Raw genomic sequence first — 26,957 nt, 5'->3', positions numbered from 1 at the left:
TCCCACTAATGTTACCCAAAATGTAGATTGGGGCAGGCAGGGGTGGGCGGTTTGTGGGTGCGAATGAGACCATATGGAATTGGGTGCACTGCACCTGGGAGGAAAGTAGCAGGACTTTTTTCCGTGGCTCGCCCACCCACTCTTGCAATGCTGGATACTCCCCTGCTAGGAAGGTGCAGCTTATTAGCAGGACGAGGGCGTGTACTGCCTGGACAGGTCTTTGCACTGCACATGATGCAGAAGTCGTGGGGCAAGCGAACTGCCAGGCGTCGCGGCTCACTTGTAGGGCTAGATAATGGGCGCGCTCCCCCTTATCACTGCGGCAGGCCGACTATTTCCTGCACGGGAATCCCTCCCAGTCCCATCGCACACACTGGATGACTGACATTCCAGGTAGGGGCCTCGGGGCATACATACTTCGAAGCCTCTCAAAAGCAACACCCCTCGCTGGATCCTCACGACGTGTTCGTCCTTGTTTAAGCCACTTGCTCCCTGGCCGCCGCCCCGCTGCACAGCTCCACGAGGACCTCCACGAAGCACTGGGCAAGATTTGGTAGGTGCCTTCTGGTCGGGTACACCCAGTGATGCGCCGTGATATATATCATATACATCCATGCAATGCCGTCTTCATGTCTTAAATGCAGTCGTGACTGTTGAGGTTTAATAACTAGACGTGTTGCTCCCCCTTTCCAAAGACAGTTCGGAACTAAGATAGCGCAGTGGGGTAAGCCCTTTGCGTTGCGATCTGCGTGCAGCATACGGGTTCAATCCAAACCATCCGGCCGATGCACACACCATGCAGATCGTGAGTTGGGTCATAAAAAAAACTGTATAGATGCAAGAGATACTTCTGTATGGATTCTTTGCATGTGCAAAATATCCACCGCTTAGCGTTAAGTCACAAGGATGCTGAACTATCGTTTTCTACGTACAGTTGAGGGTTCATTATGTCTTGTGATGCCCGGGTTCTGTCCCTGACTTCCAAATCCCTGCTGTCCTGTTCGTTTTCTCCACTGATTTCTTTCCCTTTAATGCTCTCCTCCTGTTTTGCCCCGTTTTCTTGCCCTCTCTGTGCCCTGTGGTTTCCGTTCAGGATCTCTTTCAGCGCCACCGGATTTTTTTACTCCCAGCCCTTTTCCATCTCTGCAGTTTTCTTTCCCCATTCATTCTTATCCTTGGATAACTCTTCCCTTGCACCCGTCGCCCTCGTTTTTTCTTTCTCCCTTCTCTGGTTTTACGCGCTTCCCCTGGCTGATGCAAACGAACTTTCTCCAGTACACGCAAAGCGTGCCATCTCGGCGCTGCGACACTGCCACGCCCCTAGTCACCTTACTTTCCTATCGCAAGTGAGATGTGAACGAAATACTCTTCATTTCTTCATATGGAGGTTAGACTCCCGTGAAAATTACCCCGGTCCCTTCTAGACTTGATTTACACACACTTCTGCCTTCTCAGGGGTTATCTATAGGTTCACAAATAATGCAAATAGATGGACTCCATCATAGGCCACTGCTCGGCCAATTAGAAGGCAGAAGGCATGGAACGCAGTCTAAGATCTCTGTTATAGGACGCATTCCAAACATTCTGGAATAGTAGCCTTTCCCAATATACAGATCTCGACTCAGCCTTAGGCAATAACTTGGAGGCAGGTCATTATCCTGCAACCATGCCCTCCCACCCCTCCCCATAGGTCTAAGACTTAAGTTAAACCTTTCACTCGGCCCGTTATTACCAGGAAAAAAGCATGTATGTGTGCTGTACAAAAAAGTGCATTCATGTTCATTGTAAGAGGAAAAACTCAGCCACTCTTAAAGCCTAAGTGTAATGTATCATATTCTCTTTAACTCCCAAGTAAAATCAACAAAGGTCTACAATAAGTAAATTGGTTATAGATACCGATAATATTCAAAATCTCTATTTGTGAATAAGTACACAACAAAAGAAGTTCAATCAACAAAACAAAAGGTTCTTTTATGGAAATCAAAACAATCAATGTTGACACGTGTTTCGACCTTCACAAGGTCTTCATCAGGGCTTAGTATTAGGTCAAAAGAAGGCAATCCATCTATGCGCTCATTAGTTTGGTTGGTTTGTGTTAAATAGAAAGGTCTAGAAAAATCTGTTTGTCTGCTGGTGTCTGGATGTGTCCCCAATAGACCCAGTTATAAAAAAAAAACATAATAATCTATGGCTCCAATGCTTGTTTTCGTAAAAGAACGCATCTGTGACTTAATAATGTTTGTGTAAGGCGAAGAACTGAAATCCTATTCTATTTTCAATAGCAATCCGCCTTTGAAGTCTGGTTGGTTCCCCACTCCTCCTGTGATCAACCGAGTTCCGCGTTCAAGTTTATTTGAATGACCTAGGACTTAGGTTATTGACTTCATTATTTCAACCATGCTAGCACCTTTCTACCTTTGTGGTATTTGTCAGTGAAACATTTAATTCGTTCATTAGAAATTGGGAGGTAGCTCGACATGATAACAGCCCAGCCAGTTTAGTAATCTATCATATCGGTTGCTTATGTAGCAACCTCATTGTTTTGATTAGAGGCACTTTTGCCTACTCCCTGAGGACCTGGTGTGCATGTTTTAACCAATAAGACCCCACTCTATATTCCTCAAAACCCCTTATGTGACTTTTCAAACTGTGAGGGGTCAGTGTCCTCAGTCACACTTTTCCAGATGCAAATTGATTTCATTCTCAAGCAATTGTATTGATGAACTTGATGACTGAACTGCCATCCTGTGAATCATTCACTGGGCCACTACCACGTGAAGCGCTGCATTGCATGGAGAACAGAGTCACTGTGGAAGTGGCTCCTTGATGATGCATATATATACTTGAGGGAAATAATCATTGTGCATGAGGTTTATACATGTTTTGTTGGTCTTTTTAGTTTGGTCTATGTGCCACCTATAAGCTGAAACTATTGCATTAGAGTACAGATAGTGACAAATGTCATATGAGGAGTGGCATGCAGTTTGTGGGTGTTGTTTTGGTATTTGACTGTTGACTGTCCAGGACCATGCTAATCCCTATGACCATTCCCATCCAGTTCCTACCCCTCCCTGCCAACACACCTCCTCATGGGAACTCTTTAAGCTCGCTTTAATCAAGTCTAACCATCAAACATATTGCTTGAAGTTTCTGCCAATGTATTTTCAACACAGTCTTCTTAGAGTTAATGACTTTATGTGTGCTCTAAACCCTCTACTGTAATAAAAATATCTTAACCAGGTCTGCCTTCAGCCAATCGATTTTTAAGCACTACGTGTATCCTTCACTGAAATCTTATTAAAACAAGCAATGGCAAATCCAACAGTTTTGTCTAGTGCATAAGTATTAGGCATTTGCAGGCACTGCTACTAGGCGCCCAGATACTCGGACCATTGCACACCTCCTATCATCAATAGCCAATATGGCAGCACCTGCCAGGTGCCTTACCCATGCCTACACAAAATCCCAAACTGGTGGCGTTGTCAATATGCAACAGATACTTTGGATGCAAGTGGTCATTTGATATTTTATGTAGAGCTGTCCGGTATACCTGGTTAAGGGTTGTACCGAATAGTAGATTTAAGTATTCGGCCGAATACCGAATATTTGGACAAGTATTCCGCCAGAGCCACATTGGGAGCCGAATAGTTAAAAATTATGTAGACAAGAAAAATACTTTGTAAATGTGTACATGTATTCTTTATTGCATTTCTCTTCTTTGTTGTCTACAGATGTTTGTGTTTGTGTACACCATGAAAGGAAAAGATTATCAGAAAATAAACAGTTCTACAACAACACAGTTTTATTTGTGCATTCACAGGTGTCACTTGTTGGGCAGGACCTAAGTAACTAAGACTAGCCCAAAAGTATAGTATGCATGTATGAACTCACTGTGAGGGGAGACTGTGATATGTCTACTCATACTTTCAAATGTTCTTTTTGGGCTTGCCTATCTCTAGCCTTCTGGCTCCAGCAAGGCACTGAAACACAAAAGGAGTTATTACATCACTTAACTAACTGCTGAAGTGCTACTGAATATAAACCCTTGTGGTGCTATTGCCATGCTTTATAAGGACCTGTAATAAATTGATAGTATTAGATAGTATTTTTCTTTGTTTTTCGGATGGGGTATGTTAGTGGTGTTTTGGGGCATGCTAAACGTTAGGGAGAATTCTCATTTCTGTGTTAATTCTCTTCAACCCTACAGACCCCCAGCTCTTTTGCTGGACTTAGGACTTTTTAATTTTCACACTGGAGTGAGTGAGACCTTTGTCTCACTCTTTCATGTGTTTTGACCGGATTTGGATTTTGTGTTTCCACTGTTTTTGAAGTCTGACAAACTCCATAAGCATCTACTTTTTGTATGGTGACACACAGCACCTTCAGTGCAGTGTCTCAGAGAAATCCTTTAGATTTCTCACAAGGTTTAAATACCTTTTCTTGTGTGAACTACTGTTCCCAAGAATAGTAAAGTGAAATTTACTTTACTTACCTTTTCTCTTTTTAGGTCCAGCACACCCATCTTATGTGGAGTGCTGGGGGTTACCTAGTAGCCCCTTATCCTGCATTCTCATGTAACATTATGTTGCCCTCACTACGTTATATGGCTGGTGGCAATGGTTTACTGTTTTATACCGTTGTGATTTTCTACTGCTAGCTGAACCCTCAGCTGCAGTACAGCACCCATTGGTGACCATTTAGTACAAATGGCCCCTGTCTTCTTTTTTCGCCCTTTTCTGTTTGTGAGATCTTTCTTGGGGTTTACTCTATGCGCTGAGACAGATTTGAGCCCTTTGTGTGTCTTGCCTTTGGTGGGCTTCAGCCCTGAATCCCGCCTTTCTCTCCCGTGTGTCTGGAAGGACAGGATGTGAGGGAGGGTCCCGAAACTCCCCTGTCCTTTGTCTCTAGGAATGCCTGAATGCAACCGGTCCTGATTGGCTGGCTGGCTGGCCTTTCAAGACAGCCACCCTGCTGTGTGATTGACAGCTTAAGCTGTGCATGTATGGGAGAAACCTGCTTAAAAGGAGGGGGTATTTGGACTTGAGGCAGAGTCGACCACTGGGAGAAACAACCGACGAAGAAACCGAAGTTTGCTGCATCCTCCTGGACCTTTGAATTGCCCGGTGAAGCCCTGCTGCTGTGCTGAAAATCCTTTTTTATTTTGACAAAGAAGCTCCGGAACGGATGACTTCTCCTCTTGGGTTAGTGGGACCAACTAACCCTGAGACAAACTCCCCTGGACCATCTTCCCCAACTGGCTGTACTTCTTCATTGCTGCAAGAACCGAGTGCCAGGGGTCAAGTAATCCGTAGTCAAATGAAACGTCTGATGCGGTAACAAATCCGACTAGAAGCTCCAGGAGTCTCCTAAAGACCCTCCAGAAGCAGAACGACCAGATCTCGAGTCCCCGCACCAGCGTGCAGGACCCAAGGAGTGAAGGAAGCCCAACCGAGATCTGCGACAGTACTGTTTGCTAAGCGCTGAAACTACGAAGTGTCACTGAACCAAAAAGAGCCCGCAGCTGCCGACGATATCCCAAATACCGCCGCAGGAGCCCTCCAGACGTCCTCCCTCTTGTCCCCATGAATGACGCTCAGAAACACAGGGTCTGCACCACTGTAGCAAGACATAATCCAGCTGGACCACTCTTCTTCAAACCAAAGGTACTGTTTAGGCTTGGGGTACTTGCCCTATTGCCTTTTAACAGGGCTTTCCTCAGTTGGGAAATTCAGTGGCTTACCTTTAGAGTTGATCCCAACACTCTTTTCACAAGTATAACAGCTTGTGACCCTTGAAGTAATTTTCTACAAACTTTCTAACTTTGTGCAAGACTCTTTCTGACCTAAGAAGTGCCTCAGCTCCACAGATTGTGTTCCAATTGACTTTGGCTGTCCTGGCTCCCTGAAGACTCTTCTGGTCGATTGACTTTGATATTGTTTGTTCCTCATAGGTGATAGCTTGTTGTGAACTGTTACTGCTGGGAAAGTCTTGTCTAGATTTCATTGGAAGATTTAGTTGTCCTCACATTTACTGAGAACCTGTTTAACCTTTTCCTTCCTTAAACCTTTCCTTTCTGCAACCTCAGAATCTGCAGAGTATAACTAGTGTGATATATAAATGTCATTACTGTCCTTGATTGAAGTCACCTCAGGGTGTAGTGTAGGAATTGTGCAAGAAGCATACCCAAAGATTATCCACTAACTTGTTCTAATTCTGAAAAGTCATTTTAAAGTATATATACATTGTTACATGAATTGCCTTTTTAAAGAACGCTTATTTAAAAATGGATGCCAATTAAATAAATATGCATAACTGAAACCTTGAGTGTAAGTGTTACTTAGCTACTTGTATTTATGTTTTGTCATTTGTACAGCTCTACAGCTCACATTTACCCCTCTTTAGATAGGCCTGGCTGCTCAGTCACACTACCAACTTGTGTAATACAGACCTATACCAAAAGGTGGGGTTACCTAATGCCAAGCAGATATGTGTTGTGTAGTCTCACACAGGGTGACTGCACCAATTCTTACCTAACAGTAAAAGACAAAAGCAAAAATATATAGGGAATGATGAAACAGTGCTGATTTTCTCTTCTTTAATAGGCATGTGCATGTTTATTTTCCTTATTTACTTCACATATCTCCTTGTCTTTATTACACAAATATGTTGGGAGGAATATTTCTGCTGCTATAAACTGGAGCATTTTGGTAAAAGAAAAAACCCGCTTAAAAGGAGAGGGTTTTGGGACTAGAGGCAGAGTCGACCACTGGGAGAAACACCCGACGAAGAAACCGTGAACGAAGCTTGCTGCATCCTCCTGGACCTTTGAATTGCCCGGTGAAGCCCTGCTGCTGTGCTGAAACTCCTCTTGGGTTAGTGGGACCAACTAACCCCGAGACAAACTCCCCTGGACCATCTTCCCCACCTAGCTGTACTTCTTCATTGCTGCAAGAGCTGAGTGCCAGGGGTCAAGTAATCCATAGTCAAATGAAACATCTGATGCAGTAACCAAGGGAGGAATATTTCTGCTGCTATAAACCGGGGCATTTTGGTTAAAAAAAATGGTAAAACTCCCAATCTATTGGATAGTCATATTCTTTGGCAACATCTTCCACTTTTACCCAATTCAAAGGGACTTATTTTGGCAAACTGATAAAGTTGAAGTGCTGTAATTGTAACACATGTTTCAATACTGCAGACTGTGAGAAACTTGAATGCACTCTCAACAACTAGAGAAGTGGGTGGGCAAAACAAACCAAGAATAGAACGATGCTACAGTTGCAGGTTTATTGTGGTTTGAAAACAGCCCGACACGTGTTTCGAGCGATTCTTGCTCTTCATCTGAGCGCGAGAGGGGCTCGTTCCGTTCCGTCATGCTAGACCACCAGGTCCAAACTCTTTACTGAAGAGATTTCCGCAACAGCGAAGCTATAGAATTAATAAGAAATAACACTTGCAAGCCAAGGCTTCGTCTAAACAACTTTAAGCCTCAGATGAAGAGCAAGAATCGCTCGAAACACGTGTCAGGCTGTTTTCAAACCACAATAAACCTGTAACTGTAGCAGTTTGTAGTATCATTTTGTGTCAGCACAGCAAGACTGGAAAAACACTCTCACAACTACTCCCCAAAGATCTTCTGTTCAGGTGGCATGGAAAGGGCCATCGCTTTTGGATCCCAGCCCTGATGGTGGACTAGCGAGGGAGGATCACCTGAGCGCAGAGTCCTTGGGGTTTGGGGAGAGGGTGCAAGAGGGTGAGACACAGTATCCCCCCTTTCCTGACAGTGACTTACCCTACCCTCCATCAGCCTTTGTAGGATATTGCTGTCCCCATCCTAATGTTCACCCTGAAATGACACAAAGTACTGTGAAGAGGAAGGTGCCTCATAATAATACAGACTACCATTAGGAAATACCACTATAGTACTGGGACAAAGAAGAGGGATCCCAAAGACTGCAGGGCTGAAGGTCAGGCATGTCCCATTAACTGATCTAATTGGAATCAGGCAAATCAGGCAAGTGAAACACACCTGAAACCCTTCGATGGGGCTTAGGTGTATAAAAGATGGAGCACCAGTGAACTTGAGAGAGAAGCATGAAGGCCAGACAAACTGTGAGAAACCAAAGGAGAATGGGATGCTGAGATGCTAAAGGAATGCACGGTAAAGCAGAGAGGAAATGCGTGGCGAAGGAGCCGTGTCTCCAGGGAGCCGGTGAAATCTCGAGAAGTGAACCGTAGAGAGTGTCTGTCCCTTTGCTGTGGCCAAGCAGTGGTTGTTCCCCTGAATGGAAGTACCAGTCCAGGGGTCTCGGAGTGGCAGGCGGGTAGACCCTGACCTCAAATACAGGAAATCATCCTATCGAGGAAGCTGAAGAAAAGATCGCTGTGACCAGTGAGTTTCAATGAAAGCGGGAAACCCGGTGCGCGTATGAAAGAAACTTGAGTTACATTGTATCGGAGTGGTCGCGTGCTGTAACAAATGCAATGTTAGGAATGGATTTTGTAGAAACCATATATCAGAATGGTCATGTCTGAGGAAATGATACATGTTCAAAAGTCTCTGATCAATCAAGGATAGAGAGAAAGTAATAAGAACTGTTAATGATATGGAAAAGAGAATGAAAGCTATGAATGAGCTACAGAGGGGAGCCAGAGGAGTGTGATCAAAATGCAGATCAAGCAAAACTAAGCTGAACAAGTAGAAATTAAGGCTGAAAATATAAGCCCACAGAGTAAAATTTGGAAAAGAAATCCAAAGAATATTGTGAGATTGTTTTGTGAACCAGTGCTTGAAGCTTGGGGAAGGGAACCCTGAACTCCTTTGGAACATTGTTTTGTGAACTAGTACTTTAAACTTGGGAAAGATAAACCTAAGTCCTGAAGGAACATTTAAAACCCATTACTTTTTGGAACTGTATCCTGAACTTGGGGAAGGGGGTTTGAGACTGCTCCAGACTCTATGTTGAACACTATTGAGCTAGAATAACCCTACACTACATTTTTGTATTAGACGTGAGGGCAAGGATAGGTTTTGACACAGACAGACTTTTGATTTGGACTTATGGACATAGGCCCTCATTACAACACCGGCGCTAAACCATGGCGCTATTAGCACCATGGTTGATGCCGGTGTTGTAATAGGTCCGCCATGGTTCAATGGGGAATTACCACCCCATTCCAAGTGTGAATTACCACCCCATACCAATTTGCGGTACCATACTTAGCGCCTTCCCCATTCCCATAGAGCCCCATGGGACGTAAAATGGGAATTGGGAAGGGCCATGGTAATTCCCCATTGAACCATTGCCCTTCCCAATTCCCATTTTCGTCCCATAGGGCTCTATTGCGGTACCGTACTTAGCACCAAGGTCCCTTTGCGGGTCCCTACTTTAACGGCTGGTATAGACCAGCTGTTAAGGTTGGGTCCCGCAAAGGGACCCCGTAGTATGGCGCTAAGTGTTTAACGGCGCCGCAGCTTTTTACAGCGCCGTTAAACACTTAGCGCCAGGGTCGTAATGAGGCCCATGGGCTTTGCTTAGTTTCTTTAGGTAGGGAAATCCCCACCATAGCTATAGAGCAAGTTATGCATTACACCCACCCTGATACTTAAAGATTATATTGCTGAATTCACAATCTGTTGTCTATGTCATGCTGTCATCCCTTGATACCATGCCTGTCTCACAAAGCACATCTCTGAAGCAGGCACAATTCCCAGTGAGCAATCTTACTTGCTTTATAAGCTTAGCCTGCAGGCTCAATGCAATTATTTGCTGAAAGCACACTACCTCGTGAGCTATTTTACAGAGGGTTTGGAACTTCCTGGGCCATCTGCAGCAGTTAAATTAATCCACATAATTATATACTGCTTTGCTTGGGAATTGTTGGGATAGGAACCTCTAACTCTCAGATTGCTCACACCTGTCATCAGCAAATCTATGAGCCACTAAAGAAAATACAGTTTCCAATAGTGACTTTGTATACTAGTTTTCATCTAAGCACTTAACCTCTCTGCTGCAGGCACACTTCCCACTGAGCCACGTTACTTGACTTTATAACCTTGTCCAGAAGTCTGTATAAAATTCTTTGCTGCAGGCACACTACCTCCTGAGCTATTCTGCTCAGGGTTTGAACTTCCTTGAATATCTGCAGCAGTTTTGTTAATCCATTTTCCAATAGCGACTTTGTATACTATTATTTCAGCTAAATGGTTTTCAAATGAAAAATACAGCGGAGACCAGAGACATCTCACTGCACATTTAAAATATTGAGGCTTTTGCTTTAACTCACCCCTCCCAAGAAAACCACCAGATTAAAGTTTATCTGTCCAGCACATGAGGGTTAGTGACTTTGTTTGCACCTTACACCTCTGCTCTGTCTGTACTCAATCAAAAAGTGACAGCAGAATTTGTTTAATATTCCTTTTAAAGGATTAACATGACATGCCTGAATGGTTCCAGGCACAATTAAAATAGTACTTAATATATTTTGATGGGGAAACTATTCGGCTTCGAGTAAAAATTAAGTATTGAGCCAAAGCCGAATATCTCATTTTCAGCCAGAATTCGTCCCCCGAAGCCGAATTTCGGTGCACCCTCTAGTTAATTGTGAAACTGTTTCTGTCACTTTCAAATACTGTCTTATTAACAGGTAACACTATCAACCCTTTGCCCTAGAGGAAGTCAATTTCAACAGGTTCCATTCACAGTGAGCCATAACCAGATACAGGCATTTAACATTGCGGTACATGTTTATGGGTTACTAAAGTGCTATCCATGTCCCCACTGGAAGAAACAAATGCAGCTTCTCACGTGTTTGAATCTTGTTTCAGCTCATCAGAGTATAGCTTAGTGCAAACATGAGCAAGTAAATCTGTACAAATGAAAACCAACTTCTCAAACGGACACGAGAAAAAGGAACTTGGAGGGTTTCCCGTTTTAGTTTTACCTCATAGGTGGCACTTTAGTGTCACCTACTGAAGGAAAACTATTGGCATGGGAGTGTGAGCAGGGGACAGTTCATACAAGTGGAGGACTCTCAGGTAGTTACGGTCCCTGTGTCGTTCATGCGCTCTCCTCCTGCCCTTAAAGTTCTGGTTACCGTGTCATTGTTCCCGCTCATGCATAGGCGCGGGATGCTCCCACGAACATCGCACTAGCCCTCATCCTAGCGGCCCAGTATGTCCATCAACTAGGGTGACGTGCTGCTGTGTATTCCTTCATGCCACCTGTTAAACAGTGACTGCACTCTCTGTGGTTCCATGTAATAATGTCCCCACAAAAATATCGCCATGCAAAAATATCGCCGAAAAATGGCCGTTTTTTGTGGGGACATTATTGCATGGAACATGCGGCGGACACCCCCGCAACCCTCAAACCCTTTTTTTTCTTTTTTTTTTTGGCTGCCCCAATCCCCATATATATGGTCACCCATATAATATCGCCACAACCTTTTCCCGGCGATATTATGTACGGCGACCATATATATGGGGATAATATTACCTGATACCCTCTCTGTTTGAAGGTGTTGCCAGCCTCTGCCTCTTTAAGAGAGAGGCAGTCACGTGTGAGAGGGGAGAAAGGAAGGGGAGGAGTTAGGGGTGGTCTCAGTGAATGAGATACGAAATAGACACACTAATAAACACACAGGAGTTTCTCTGTGGTGGGTAAGCAGAAATGCTGTGCTCAGGCACGGAGCCCTCTTTCATTCAGACTGCATGGTGATGCATTTCTCATTATCACGCCAAGAGGTGCACAGATCTACTTGCAACATCCCTCCTTTATCAGAATTCAAATAACCATCCATAAAATAAACCCAGAAAAATATAGCTCTTTGACCATTTGACATACTGGGCTAGCAGATAAGGTACTTATAAAGGATATAGGGACTCATTGCGAGTTTAGCGGACATTTTGAAGTAAATATATTTACCACCACTAGCTCCCATAGATTTACCATGAGATTCTGAGTGGTGGCACAAGGGTTAAAGTCGACATCTTTGAGTCCATAGGACTTCATGGGGATTTTTTCAGAATTACAGCTAGCTGCAAGTCTGCTGCAGTAATTCAGATGAATATTTGGCATTAAAGGTGAGGGATTTACTGCCAGTTATTTGCTGGCAGTACATTCTCCACTTTATTGCTAAAATTCATAGAACGGCGGTGCAGTTATGCGGGGGTAAATAAATGAACCCCCTTTACTGCTGTTTTTAATGTGCCACTTTACTTGAAGGGAGACTAATTGGCCCTCATTACGAGTTGGGCGGTAACCATGCCGCTATTGCCCGCCGAAATCTCATTGGGGTCCGGGTCCTTGGAATTCCTCCCTCCAAGGACCCGGACACGGTCCTTCCCCATTCCCATTTCAGCCCCCATAGGCCTGAATGGGAATGGGAGAGGGAGCAAACACGCCTGGGAAAACAAGGCGTGCTTACCGGGTCCTGCGAGGGGAAGAGGGAGCAAACAACGGGCCATCTAGTAATGGCCCGTTGTTTGCTCCCTCTCCCATTCCCATTTAGCTCTATGGGGACTGAAATGGGAATGGGGAAGGACCGTGTCTGGGCCCTTGGAGGGAGGAATTACCGGGCCTTCCGAACTCGGAATGGCCCAGTAAGTCCTCATTCCGAGGACCCGGACCCCGACGCGATTTCGGCGGCAGCCATGCCGCCAATAGCGGCATGGTTACCGCCGAACTCGTAATGAGGGCCTGTGTCCCGCGAGGGGACCTCGTAATGCGGCGGTACGGAGTGAACGGCGCCGGCACCTTTTACGGCTCCGTTCACTCCGTACCGCCAGGGTCGTAATGAGGCCCATAGTATTTTAGCCACTGAGGTATAGACCTCCCGAGTTATCTGGGATACCTGGTGGGATCTGAAGTCATAGAAGCATCTGAGGTCACATCTTCTTGGGTAATAGATCTGAGCTCGGGTGGGGACAGCACATGAGGACTCCTGTGTTCATGGATTGTAGTATTGTTTTATTGTGGTTTGGTTTACAAAAACCTTTCATAATTTTCATAACACAGCAGACTAAACAACACAATTCCATCAACATTCCTTCAAAATCAAAAAAATACATATGCATAATACAACATTTACAACATTTAAAAAGATAAAATACCAATTTAGACAGTGATTGCTTTCACAAACGCTATCACTGCTATTGGGCCCTAGGAGCTCTAGACCAAAACTGATCAAATTGCAAACTTGTCTCATGATGTAGAAATGTGCTCAACCATCACTTCCGTATTGGCAATAAAATACCACATTCAGTGAGGAGATGTCTAAGAGACTCGAAATAGGTGTTTACAAAACCGACACAGTCGATGTTATGTTATGTTATTTTTTTCTTATACCGCGCCAAAGCCCGTAGGCATCCAGGTGCCGAGTGACAGAAGTTGGCAGAAACCAGTAAGGGAAGTGTACTAATAGAAGAGGTGAGTCTTCAAAAGTTTCCGAAACACGAGCAAGTCCCCGGTTTTACGCAAGGTAGCTGGCAAGGCATTCCAGGCCTTGGCGCCTTGGATATGAAACGCTCTGCCAAGCGCGCGGGCTCGTTTCACGCGGTGGTGGCCTAATAGAAGATCTTCAACTGATCTGAGTCTTCTTGTAGGTTGATAGATATTTATAACATCTTTCAGGTAGCTAGGTGCAGACCCATAAATACATTTATGGCAAATGGTAAGTAGCTTAAACCGAATGCGGGCCTCTACAGGGAGCCAGTGTAGTTTTATTCTGGCAGCAGTGATCGGTTCAGAGTTTTTCATCTGAAAGATGATGCAGATGGCTTTGTTTTGTACTTTCTGAAGTTCATGGAAATCAGCTTTACTTGCCCCACATAAAAGTGCGTTACAGTAATCCACACATGGTAAAATGACAGCTCTCACAAGATTACTGCGGTTTTCGATAGAGACAAGTGGGGCAACCTGCCTGGGCACTTTAAGATGGTAATTGGTGCTCCTTGAGATAGCTGTAACGTGAGCATCACAATCTAAGCTGCTCTCCATGTAAGTACCTAGCGTTTTAACTTTCTGCACGACTTTTATGTCACTGCCATCAATCATAAAGCCTGAGTACGCCTGGTCCAGTTTAGTTAATGCATGGGTGAGTCCAAAGAGCATAAGCTCAGTTTTTGATGCATTTAGGCAGAGCCAATTGGTAGACATCCACTTTTTTATTAGTTGATACACCATGTCCACCAAATGTTGGTCAGTATCATGATTGCCAGTGATGTCAAGGACCAATTGAAAATCATCGGCATAGTTGCAGAAGAAGATTTGAAAAAGTTCTAAATCATAACAGGGCGGGAGGATATAGATATTAAGTCGATCCTCCCTTACAACCTTAGTTCTAGCACCAATGGCTTCATTAGTTTTAAATAGATTACATTTTAACCTAATAAAATAATTTCTAAAATCACAGAATGATAGTGAAGCAAATAACTGGAAGCCACATTAAGAGGTTTCACTTCCGGCCATAAGTGATAAAACAAACGATAATTCATGGTGCGTTCTCTATTTTCAATCCAATCTCGACGATCAAATCTTAATTCCGTTTTGTTCGGATTCTGCGCTAACTCATCAATAGTAGAATCAATAGAATGCAATTTGCTACAACAAAGTGCTGTCCATTGATTGAATACCTGACAGATTTATTTGTCCACAGTGTATTTAAGTCCTCATAAAAACTATTACCAGGGGCTATTACAATTTTTACAAAATAGCTGGAGCTTCTTCCAATCTACTGAGGATTGTATTGGCAAGAGATCAAGTTCCTGGCTGTTCACACTAATAGGGACTCCAGATCGAAGAGCTAAAGCTCTCGCCACAGCAAGGCCTCTAATTTCCCCCAGTTGAAACCTATAAGATGTGTTCCGTGCCGTAAATTAATCTAGGCAATATTTTATTAAGTTTATAAAATCTCAACAAAGGAAGTATACAGAAGCGCCCAAAACGGGTATCTAGCATTTTCATGTGCACCGCATATACCTTAATTATTACCTGTATAGATTTGTAAAAACATTTATTTGACCTACTGCTTAGATAAATAATTGGCGCCCAGGTACTTGAATTGTTCAACTACTTAAATATTAGTTTTCCCTAGATGCCAATTATACATTTCCATCTTTTTTGGATGCCCTTGCTTTAGGATCAATATTTTTGTTTTTGAAACATTAATCTCTAAATCCAGATTAGCCACATATCCAGCCACAGCATTTAAGGACCTCTGGAGGCCAATGGGGGTCTGATCAAATGAGACCAAATCATCAGCGTCTGCCACATACTGCACTCTCTAAGTACCTAATCGAGGTGGACAAGCCTTAGATGTTATCAAAGAGCAAGAGTTGTTTATATAAACGTTAAATAAAAATGGCACCAAAACACAGGCTTGGTGAAGTCCTTCATAAGTAGGTATAGAGCATGAATAATGAGCACATTGATCAATGACCCTAGCCTCAGCCAGCAAAATACTAAGAAGATTACTCATGCAGCCCTTTTTGCCACTAGTTACTCCAGAGTTTCTGTCTAGTACCCCAATCAAAAGCTTGGGTTAAAACCAGAAAAGCCAAATACATCGGCTGTTTACCTGTACAAAAAAAGAAATATAATATAAAACTGTTTAAGGATGTATCGACCGCTTTTTAAAACCCAGATTGGTTCCAATCAATAGCACCCACAGAGCCCTCCTAGGATTGTGGTTCTTTTATTAAGAGCACACAAAACATTTTGCTTGAGGCATCCAGAAGGAAGATTGGCTTATAATTACCAGGGTTCAACCTACCACCCTTCTTAAATACCATGGTAATATTAGCATATTTCCATGAATTTGGTATATATTTCTAAGAAATAATATTCCAAAATAGAACAGATTATACAATAGCCCATAGCTCCGGACCAGACTTAAAAGTTGCGTTGGATAACCCGTCCGGCCCTGGTGCCCTAGGCGGGTCACACTTCTCAACAATAGATACAATATCATCTACAGCACCATCTGGCCCTGCTTAGCTTCCAGCTGTCATACTCCGAATCTGTCGGTTTCCCATACAATATTAGAAAATGATCAACCCAACATGCATCCACAATCGGTTGTGCTTGTAAGGAATCTTGGCCAATCACAGGAGCTTTGATCAAAGACCAGAAACGGTAAGCATCTTACTTTATTACAGCTCTTAACATTTTTTCTCGCTGCAGCATTAACAATCTATGTGCCTTACCATTTTTAAAACCTTTCTTTAACTGTGATATCCTTTTCTTTCTCAGAACTTTGTCTATACGTGCACCTGGCAAATTTTCAGACACACTTCCTTCTTTCTCACCGTTATAACAGTGCATGCAGATGAGAAACTTTCCTATACAGTTGCCTGTAGTTCCTATCCACAAATAACCCTTTCAGGATACTTTAACAGATAGTCATTGAGCTATGAGGATTCATTAAATTGCTGAGTTGTTTTTAATCATCAAGCTTCTACGTTTCTCATTCAAACGGCAAGCAAAGCCTGGGCTCCAGACTACAAAACAATCAACTGCCTTGAAGTTAATATTCTTAGGACGACATGAGATATCGATATTGTTGTGTCTAGACCCAACAGGCAATGATCACTCTCCTGTCGCTCACTTATTGTTAAATGAGTACAACTTGAAAACATGGCACTAGACACAAAAATGGAGTCTAAAGTGGAGTATGAATTGAGTTATGCCAAGTGTAATGGGGAAGACTATCACCCTTAATACTACCATTGAGAGGGATAATTTCCCAATCCTCCATCACACAGCAGATACTTTCACCTCGTTCTCTTGCTTAATGGAAGGCACAAGAGTGAGGATGGTAAACATAAACTTATGGATCTAAACATTCATTATTGAAACCCCCATAACCATAATCTAACCCGAATAACCGGAATACCATTTCTCAAATATATCCGTTATCACAGACATAAAGTACTCCACTGCAACGGTGCTGGGATTCAAATAAATATTTAGCAGCAAACAATTTTGCAGATCATTAAATTTCCTTTTTACCCAACTCAATTTGATGGCTAAAATATCCAGACTCGAGACCTCCAATTCCTCGGCCGAAACCCTGATGGTATTACGTAATGCACAAAAAAGACCACCAAAAGGCCTTCCCAAATGCCCTTTCTGAGTCTGAACATGATTAACAGTAAAGCCATCCATGATGTGATGTTTGTGGTCTCGTGCAGAAGGGATGTGGCCTAGTAGTTCAGGCTGGATTGCCACTTTCGGGGTGGGGCCAAGCCTGAGTTGCATATGGTCTTTCCCCTTTCTGGAGTGGCTTGGCAGGTGAAGAACGATGGTCTGGAGGGTTGCCCAGAACTATTGCCAGAGGTTTAAGATTAATTCTAAACCTTCGAGCCATCACCTCTTTGTTTGGCTCTGTCACACTGAGCGGGACGAGTATGCTCAGACGTGGGTCCCGTGCCTGCTGGGCCTAGAGACCCAAGCTAATCCTCACTGATGACTCCCAATGAGGCAGAAACATGTTTGGGGATGCTTGTGGTCTCGTGTAGAAGGTATTTGACCTAGCAGTTTCGGCTGGTCTGCCACTTTGGGGGTAGGGCCAAGCCTGATTTGCATATGGTCTATCCCCTTTCTGTAATGGCTTGCCGGGTGAAGAACGGTGGCCTGGAGGGTTGCCCAGAGCAATTGCTAGAGGTTCAAGATTAATTCTAAACTTTCCAGCCATCACCTCTTTGTTTTGATCCATGATGGGAGTGTCAACCAACCAGGTTTCTTGAGAACAAATTACAGAAAAAAAACATCTCCAAAAAGATTCATAACAGAGGTAGTCCACAGGTGGGAAAAACCCCTAGTGTTCCAAGAAGCAAAGCTTAGTTGGTATTCCACATCATTTCAATTTGTCAGCATTATAGAAGGTCTACTCGTATGTATGGTGTTCACAATCGCTGCACAATTAACATTTTGCCTCTTGGGCATTTGCAAATTGGACGGCAAATTCACTCAATGCTCAGAGCTCCCATGAGCAGGAACTTAATGACTAATTAATTAAATCGACACATCGTCTCCAAATGAGGCAGGGGTCTCGCACTAGCCATTTGATTTTCTATAGACTGACTGCACCTTTGCTTTTACCTTTGAATCTTCACATTTGCTTCTTCTTATTTAGTCATGATTTTCTTTTTGTTGTGACTGGACAAACATGCTGAGAAGTTTTCTGTTCATCTTCTTGTAAAAATCATTTCGGTGATTATATACTCGTAATAAAAAATAAATAAATAAATAACTGATTAACTCCCAAGAACACGTCATACTCCAATGTTAAAAATGATGGTGCTTATTCTTATACAATTGATCTAACCATAATTGAGGCGAAATGTAACTTTTCTAATCTAAGTAGTGATCAAAGACAAATTCAACTTGTAATATATATCCTTAGACATACTAGAATGTAAACGTTGTATTTCATACAGCAGAGACAAAACATTTTGTCTATTCAACTGAGTATTAAAATGATCATTAAAAAGCCTTTCAAGAAAAATATCAAAAAATACTGAAGTACCATAATTCACTGACTGGAATGACTGAGGCACCACTGGAACAATATGCCTTAGGGAACTTGACAGCATTCCTTTGCCCCATAGTGCCCTCACATTGTAGTCCCATTCTTTCTTCTAGAATGCCCTTATGCTGGTCATTAAATGCTGCAATAACCCCATCCACCCCGAATATGTAGTGCCCAGACAAACCAGACAATGAACAAGTCAACTTCCGGCTATGCAGTCCTGCTTCACCCCCAATCACACCGCCTTTCGTTCAATTCCCGCAACATATTTTGAGCCAAGATCCGCTGTAAATTCTGTTCTCTTTTCTTCAAGAGAAGGGAAAACCAAATCTCGAAGAAGTCACATGTGAGTCAGAATGCAGCCAGTTACCTGGCTCTGATACTGTGGTAGTACCCACAGCTTGCTCTATTTTAACCGCTAAACATGTGATTGCAGGCGAGCACTCCGATACAACGTAGGAATGCCCAGTTAAGATGCTAAGATCCAAATCCATTTCTTTCGCTGCAGGAACAACCATCTGTGGCTTCAAGAAGTGCTTATCAAGTTTTTCCCCAGGGCTGGTTTACCACGTTTATTCTGTAACAGGTGTCGTCATTTCCTGAGAGGGCATTTCATTTACCTGGAGAATTTCATACTGGTTGCTCAACTATGGGCATATCACATCCTCATTTATCCCAGACAAGGAGAGCTTCGTCCTCTGCAAAAATGTGTGTGACCCTTTATTCTTCACTTTTTCATTACTCTTTACATTTTCCGACTTCTTTTTAGACGGTTGTACTTTTTTCAAATTAACAATATTATCCTGTATCGATGTGGGCTCCATTACTGGGCTCACTTCTATAGATTGATTGCTGAATCCTTCAAAACTTAACTTAGTGGCTTCCACACTTATAAGGCAGGGATCTTGGGCACCCGTCGGGGAATCCCCCTCAAGCCTCCTTTCCCTTGGATGGGATCCTGGATTGGAATGATCGATTTTCATAGCCACTTTCTTGTTAGATTTTGCACATATATATACCGTTCTAGGAAGTTCAATTTTGCCACATTAGTTGTAAGCGTATGCTCTTGGGCCTTGAAGTCCACTCTTATTATTTCATCTGATTTCACCAGGGACATTAAGGCAAAATTGAAAGCGTGCATAGCCGAGCTTGACTCCTGATTCAGATGATCATTACATGGTGATATGGAATTAGTAGCAGGTTGCTGGAGCGGCTTAGGTTGGTATGAGAAAACTATGGGAGATCGAGATCATTGCGACGCACGCGTTTCAGTAGCTTGTGTTAAGACATGATCTACATTGTTATGCATTTGCACATTTTCTTCAAACGTCTGGGAGAGCCCAGCTACTGGTTCTATTAGAAATCCCATCTGGTTCTCAGACAGCATAACAGCCGTAGACACTCCCAGCATAGAGGTATATCCCAAAATATTTGAATTTCCACTTGGAGCCTCCGACTTCAAATTGTTAGCAGCAGCCTGTGTATTGGCAGGGGGCCCTGCTATTAATCAGCATACTGGGCAAGGGATCACTTAACAAACCCTCACGTGGGGGGTAGTCCACCATCGAAGCAATGACTTTTGCACCCAAAAACATATCAGTCAAGGTTGCCATCTCTGGTATAGCTCTCCTCCAAAGAGCGTAGGCGTACATCAATATATCGCGACAGCGAGAAAAAAAACAGTACTTATAGATCTTCAGACTTTCAACCGGTTAATGGCTCCCATGGACTGCCGCAGACTGTCAACACTCTACTTACACTCCATCTTGTAGTCTTGTGAGAAGATGCTTGCTCTTCCTCTCCCTTGCTGTCGGCATAAGCTCTTCTAGGAGGGAATGGTCAGCACATTCTGTTTAAGGAATCTTTCCGGGTAGATTTTTGAAGAAGTTGGAGTTTTTGACAAAAATGTGGGAACCTCTTCTTGCCGTTACCATAGATCCCTTTACCTCTGTAACTTGCCACATTTCAGGCTTGAAGAGTATATTTAACTTGGTCGGTCTCCAATTCTATACTAATGCAATATCACCTCTGTGAAGTTGTGTGGTAAAGACTTTCCTTAGCATTGTGATTTGGTTGCTGCTTCAGCACCATTTAGTTCTATATGTTTTGACATTCCCTTTGTGGGTGATCTGGGAGAGTGCCCCTCAAATACCACCCCATGAGTGCCTCATAGGAGAATAGCCCTGTGGATGCATGTGGAGTTCTCCAGAACTCTCTGACCAATTGTTACAAAGGTATACAGGTGCTGTGACCTTGCCCTGGATCTATTCCAAACACGTGTACATGTTAATCATTCAGCTTCCCCGCTGGCCCTTTGCCACATCTGCCTGTGTTTGTTTAGGGATAACATACAATCCCAGAATCATCTCCCCTTAAAAGGTGGGCCTTTGATGGTTTTAAGTTCTACTGGCAAACAATTCATGGAAAATACTTTTTTTTCGAGAGCTGGAATGACATCAATGGTAGATGTGGAACATACAAAGCCCTCTTCTGGGTAGCAGAATGACTTGCCTATTATAACTGTGTTCATGGGGCCAAATCCATGCTGACATGTGTTCAGGGCACTTTGTTCCTGATAGGGGATTGTATTGGGGAAGGTTGCATTGAAGGAGCAGATGCTTGACACCAGATGAAACACTAGCTTTGGTAATCCACTTGGTCTTGGTATAGGAAGCCATTTATTTTCCCTCAAACACGCCTTGGGCTTAGGTAAGTTTGGTGTCCTTTGTCGGCTAAATCCAATACTTTAAGGGCAAGGGAAGGTGGTATAACTAGACCTCCCAGTGATATTGACAACTCGTTCTGGATCTTCCAAAGACTCTGCAGCACTTTATTTGGTTTCTCCCATGCACCGATCTTGGAGTTGTGGTAGCTCTCTGCCTCCCCCCCCCACTGTCTTTGCCACTCCAAGGACTATCAGAAAACACTCATCTGCTGTTGAAGTATTAGCTAGTTCTTGCTGCACCATGGATACTCGGACAGTGGCCTCGGTGATCATACATATGCTATCATCTTCCATGAATTCTCATTGGCTTGTCTGTCCCTCAGGGAGCTATTGTGTATCACCAATCAACAAATAGTCAGCCAGGATGTTACACCCTGGTCTGTAGGTGAGCATCATGTCGTAGTCTTGGAGTTTCAAGCACCATTTCCATTTTGGTTAGTGTGTTCAATGCCAATCTGGACATTATTGGTAGTAATGGCTTATGATCTGTTACCACAGCTACTGATTTGCCATATATGTTGTAAAGGTGCAGAAGGAGGAGACTGACACACAGGTGGCATGGTTGTTGGCATACATGTTTATTTAACCAGAAATAAAGAGAAAACCTACCTCTCTCTAACTCTAAGAAGGGTTTCCCTACCTCAACTAAAATACTAAGTATTCAGTCAGGATGTACATATAAATCAAGAGTCCACTGTCCTGTATCAAGCAACTTTCTCTCTCCCTTTCACCTATAGCTAAACTAATGAAGTAGAGGATCTTCTTGGTCCAGACGAATGGCCCCCTTCTTCTGGACAACATATCACAGTTACAAGTCTTTAGTGGGATGTTTACCTGAGGGAATGACACCCTTGCCTAGGTCTAAATCCCTTTCCAAGGTACAAAGCAAAATTCCAGGATGAAATGCCAAAACACAGTAAAGTTCTCAGTTTGAACTCAAAAAGTAAAGTTTCAGTTCAAATATCAACATTCCCTATTGCCCATAGATGTTTTTTCACTGTTGGGTTCCCGGAGAATGCCTCCCTTCCTCAGGTATCTTGCTCTCACTGTTTTCAAGATGCCAGGAGAATGACTCCCTTTCCCTGGCCTTCTCCCAGGCTTACTTCACAGTTCACAACGCCAGGGGGAATGTCTCCCTCCCTCTGGCCGTTCTCACACTTTGTTTCACAGATCACAACACCAGGATGAATGACTCCCTTCCTCTGACTCTTCTTGCGCTGTGTTTGACAGTTTATAGCTCCAGGGGGAATGGCTCAGTTCCCCTGGCTTTTCATACACTTTGTTTCACAGTTCACAGTACCATGGGGAATGACTCCCTTCCACTGGCCCTTCTTTGCATATTCAGTATGGCAGACCTGGTTCACTCTCCTACCAGGTACTGCCAGGAAGAAGATGTCTTATGCTATTCTCCCTTTGGAGTTGCGGTTCTCAGACCCAAGCTTTGCTCTGGTTTCTGTTTGGCAGGCCTGCTGCACTCTCCTGCCAGGTACTGCCATGAAGAAGATGAATTATGTTGATCTACTTTTGTGGGTGTTGTTCCTAGACCCGTGTTTCTCTTTGTTTTATTTTATGGCAGACTTGGCTCACTCCTTTGCCAAGTACTGCCACGAGGAAGATGACTGACAATAATCTTCCCTTTCGGTTTGGGTTTCCAGACCCTGTTCTCTATGCTTCCTTCTGCGTGATTATGAGTGCCCTTTGATATATTATGGGGACATTCCTTCTTTCCCCTGTACTGGGAAACCTTTCTTTGGTTCCCCTCCTGTTGCGTCTGTGACCCTTTTGCGCTCCCAGCAACTGTTCCGGTATCCCCTGTACCTTCAGGGTTGGACCCAACATCTCCTGGCTGGTCTTGGGATCGTCGCTTTCTGTATTTGGGTCTTGAACGGCTTCCCTGGTTCTCTAGTGTGCTGGAGTGGTGTCGCAGTTGTTGGTCCCTTGCAGGTGGCACATCTTCCTTCGACCATGCTGTCAGACTCCTGTACTCTCCTCAACCTCTACTCTACCAGATTCTCGCCCGGTCCATCGCTGTAGGACCATGTGTGAACGCCTCTCTCTCCACGTCCTGTCATCAGCCTCTTCCAACACTACACCAATGTCTCGTTCACGGTTCCTCCAGGGAGGGATTGACAATTGAGGAAGTCCTTCCTTTGTCTTTATTTGGAAGGGCCACTGACAACTAGAACACTCATTCACGTTCCTCCAGGTGCTCTTCAGTGCTCCACACCTCCTCCTTGTCCCAGTACGTCTCAAGGAAGTCCGTGTTAGATCACTGCTACTCTTCCTCAAATCAGTGAATTTTGGAAATTCAGTCTTGCAGACATACGTAGAAGTGGGTGATACAGAAGTGTGGTTCATGGGGTAGGAGGATGTATAAGATGTTGGGTGAGGGGTGTCATACTGCGTTCTCCCTAGATGGTCGGCCATGTCTCCAGAAGGGGAGTTTCTCCCCATGAAATCCTCCCGCTGTATACCACCCTCAGGGGGACTATCGGGTAGCACCCTCACCACCCTGGCCTCATGGGAAGGAACAACATGGGAAAAGACAACATCGCAAGATTTGTCACAATGTATATGTGATCATGCAGGCATCCCAACAGAACAGGGGGAGACCCTTGCCTAATCTGTGAATATCTCTGCTCCACCCCTGAAAGAGCTTCACTAGCATATGCAATTGGGAGTATTTTACAATTTTGATCCTTTTGCATGATGGCAGTATCCAGCCAAAGCAGGTTGGCATCCACCAGGATTTCCAAATGACATGCTGAATCAAAGAATGCCATGGTGGCCTGATCCGTCAATCATTCCTAACATTCCAGAATTCTGCCCCCTTGAGTGCAGTTCATGCCGATGTAGAGACTCTTTTGGTCAGGTTTGCGCAGTGTCTCTGACATTACTGCCAAGATTTTAATCAGACTTCCACAGTAGGTGATCCTGCTGAGGGAGCTTCTCACCTCAGTTACAGTCTTGGGTTTAGGGGCCATGTGAATGTCTCAGACTTTTGGAGGGGGGCGGTCAGCAGATAAGCAAGCCACTTGAAAAACATATTTAAGAAATTCAAATGTCTTGCCTAGGAATTTGCCATTTTCCCCATTAAGTGTCAACCATTGATCTTGCAGCAGGGATAAGACATTAGAAAAGCGATCAATGTGTTCTGATTCGGGGGATACATATACTAAATTGCCATTGTTTTTATTCAGCAAACACAGAAGCCCTACCAACAAACTCTAGAATGTGCTGGAAAACTTCAGCAGTGGATAAAACAGCAAAGCTCAGTCTTTTTGCACTGATATAGGCCTTTGTAGGTGGTGAAAGTAGTGATACATTGGACTTCTGATGAATCCTGTGGAGTCATCACTGATCCCCAGCCATAGATCTTCTCCCATGTGGCCAGGGGATGGCACTACTACCTGATCCTGACCCTAGGGCGGTATGAGGAGGGAGGCTCAAATGAGAGGATACGACTGTCGGGCGGAGGTGGTGACCCCATCAGGAGATATGCTGTATTCTTCCCTTCCCAGAGAAGATGACCCCCTGATCACTAAATTCATGATGGCTTGTTGTCAATACACAAGTTCCCTCCTTTGTAAAACCCCCAAACCCCTTTCTGCAAAACACTCAAGGCAGAATACCATCCGTACCTCATATGTACATAACACACACATAACATCTCCTGTTTCTGATGTTTTTTGTCTTAAACAAAATCACTCTAAAAGTCCCAGCAATCTTATGGACTCCAACCAGAGGTCGAAGTGGGCGGGAGCGGTCGGGAACGGTGCTCCTATACTTTTTATTTTTAAGTTTCACTGTTCCTATACGTTTATTTTAAAAAGAAACCGTTCTGGAACGGTTTAGTTTTAAAATAAAAGTGTAGGAAGAAGTTGAAGCTTGCACTTCAGTGCACTGCACTGAACTGAACATTCCCTTAAATAGCAGGTGTGTTTGTTTGGGGGTTTGGATTGTGTGTGGGAGGGGGGGTGGTGATGGGGTTTGTGGAGAGTGGGGCAGACCAGCAGGGAACATAGCTCCACTACTTCTTTTCGTACACTTCGACCACTGACTCCAAATCCCATAAAGCCTCAAGTACTGAGACGAGGAAGAGGGGAAAATGAATTAATATGGATTGAAGGAGACACCAAGTTAAGCATGTAGATTAGTTGTTGCAATGAAGTATGCAGGACATTTAAAAATGGTGTCTGTAGTGCGAGAATGGGAGAAGGAGAAAAAGGAAGCAGAACGGAGGGAGAAAGCAGCAGCACAGGAATTGACTGTGCTGGAGAAGGCAGGCGCTTCCAGACTGTCGCTTGCAAGCAGCATTACCTACCAGCATGGCGTGAGGCCTAAGGAGACACAGCAGCCACCATGGATGAACCGCTTCGGAGCCGACAGCAACAGCAAAGCCGGGAACACGGGCGTGCCGATGCAGCAGTTTTAACGGCGGGTGAGCACGGAGCTGGTAGGAGAGCTGGAGAGAGGTCTGCAGAGCAGGAAACGTCATCCCAGAGTAAACGCTACACTTGGGTCTCTACTAAACACTGTTGAGTTTGCCCAGACATGTTGGGGACCCCGGGGCGTACAGACAGGCATGTGAGCAATTAAGAACTTGTTCAACTTCTGTCTTTTAACTTCTTCATTAGGATTGATTGGCTTTTGGTAATACTTGCTATAACTTTCTCCATACTTCTATCTCAAACATGAGATTTTTGTGCAAATTCTGTCTTTGTATTCTTCTTGGTTGGTATTCAAAACAAGTCTCCATATGTGAGATGTCAATATGGGGAAGGTTGCAGTGAGTATGGCCAAAAGCAAATGAATACTAATGAACAATTTAAAATACAGAACTTGAACAAGTCTCCATATATGAGATATCAATGTGGGGAACATTGGAACAAATAGTACCTCAAGCGAATGAAGTATAGGCACAGTGAAGGAGTACAACTGTGCTATACTAGAGGACAGTGAACTAAGAGAAGAAGTCCTGGTGAAAGAAGCAACTCAGGCAGTGAGCATTTGGTGGGCAGATACCTGGCAGAGAAGCATACCAGGGGATCTGAAAGACCCCAGTAGGGGATTCCTGGCAAGGGGGTATACCAGGCAATCCCATCGAAATACACAGAGGAATAAGACATCGTGGAAAGATACCTGGTGGGAGACTGAACCAGGGAATCTGGGAATCAGATGGAAAGGAAGTACTGGCAGTCAAAACCACCAGGCAAGTTGATTAAGCATGTTAACATTGTCGGAAGATACCTATCAGGAGAGTATACCAGGGGATCTGATGAACCTACTATAGGACTACTGACAGGGGAGTATACCAGGAAGTCCATTAAAGTCATAGAAAGAAACTTACCTACTTTTGCAGAACACATGGTAAAATAAGTATACCAAAGGCTTTAACAAAACAGGCAAGTGGAAGTTGTGAAATTGAACAAAGTCCGTTTCCTGTTAAAATCAAAATACCTGGCGGAATGGAATAAGCAGAGACCTAAAAGCTCACAAGAGGATGTCTGATGGACAGATGGTCTCCTAATATATCAAAGAGATTTATAAGAGACCCATAGATGGAAAATCTCATTGTGAATAAGATCCCTTTGGTTTGTGAACTTAGTGCAAAGAAACCTAGAAAGAGCTCAATGGTGGACATATTGTTAACTTCCTGAATCAGGTATAAGGAATCAAAGAAGCTGTTTCTTGAAAG

At 43.8% G+C, this 26,957-nt stretch overlaps 1 protein-coding gene across 1 annotated transcript in view; it reads left to right on the top strand.

Moving 5' to 3' along the window:
* The first annotated feature begins 406 nt into the window (after positions 1-406).
* Positions 407-26,957, top strand: part of LOC138583114 (actin-related protein 2/3 complex subunit 1A-B-like) — a 388,531-nt gene continuing 361,980 nt past the window's right edge. The window contains exon 1 of the mRNA XM_069655071.1: positions 407-553. The gene's annotated coding sequence lies outside the window, so the exon portion shown is untranslated. The remainder of the gene's footprint in view (positions 554-26,957) is intronic.

Source organism: Ambystoma mexicanum, chromosome 3q, assembly GCF_040938575.1.
Source record: "Ambystoma mexicanum isolate Mex_15411 chromosome 3q, UKY_AmexF1_1, whole genome shotgun sequence".
Lineage (NCBI taxonomy): Eukaryota > Metazoa > Chordata > Amphibia > Caudata > Ambystomatidae > Ambystoma > Ambystoma mexicanum.
The sequence above is the reverse complement of the archived record's forward strand: the minus strand, read 5'-3'. Positions and strand labels throughout refer to the sequence as shown.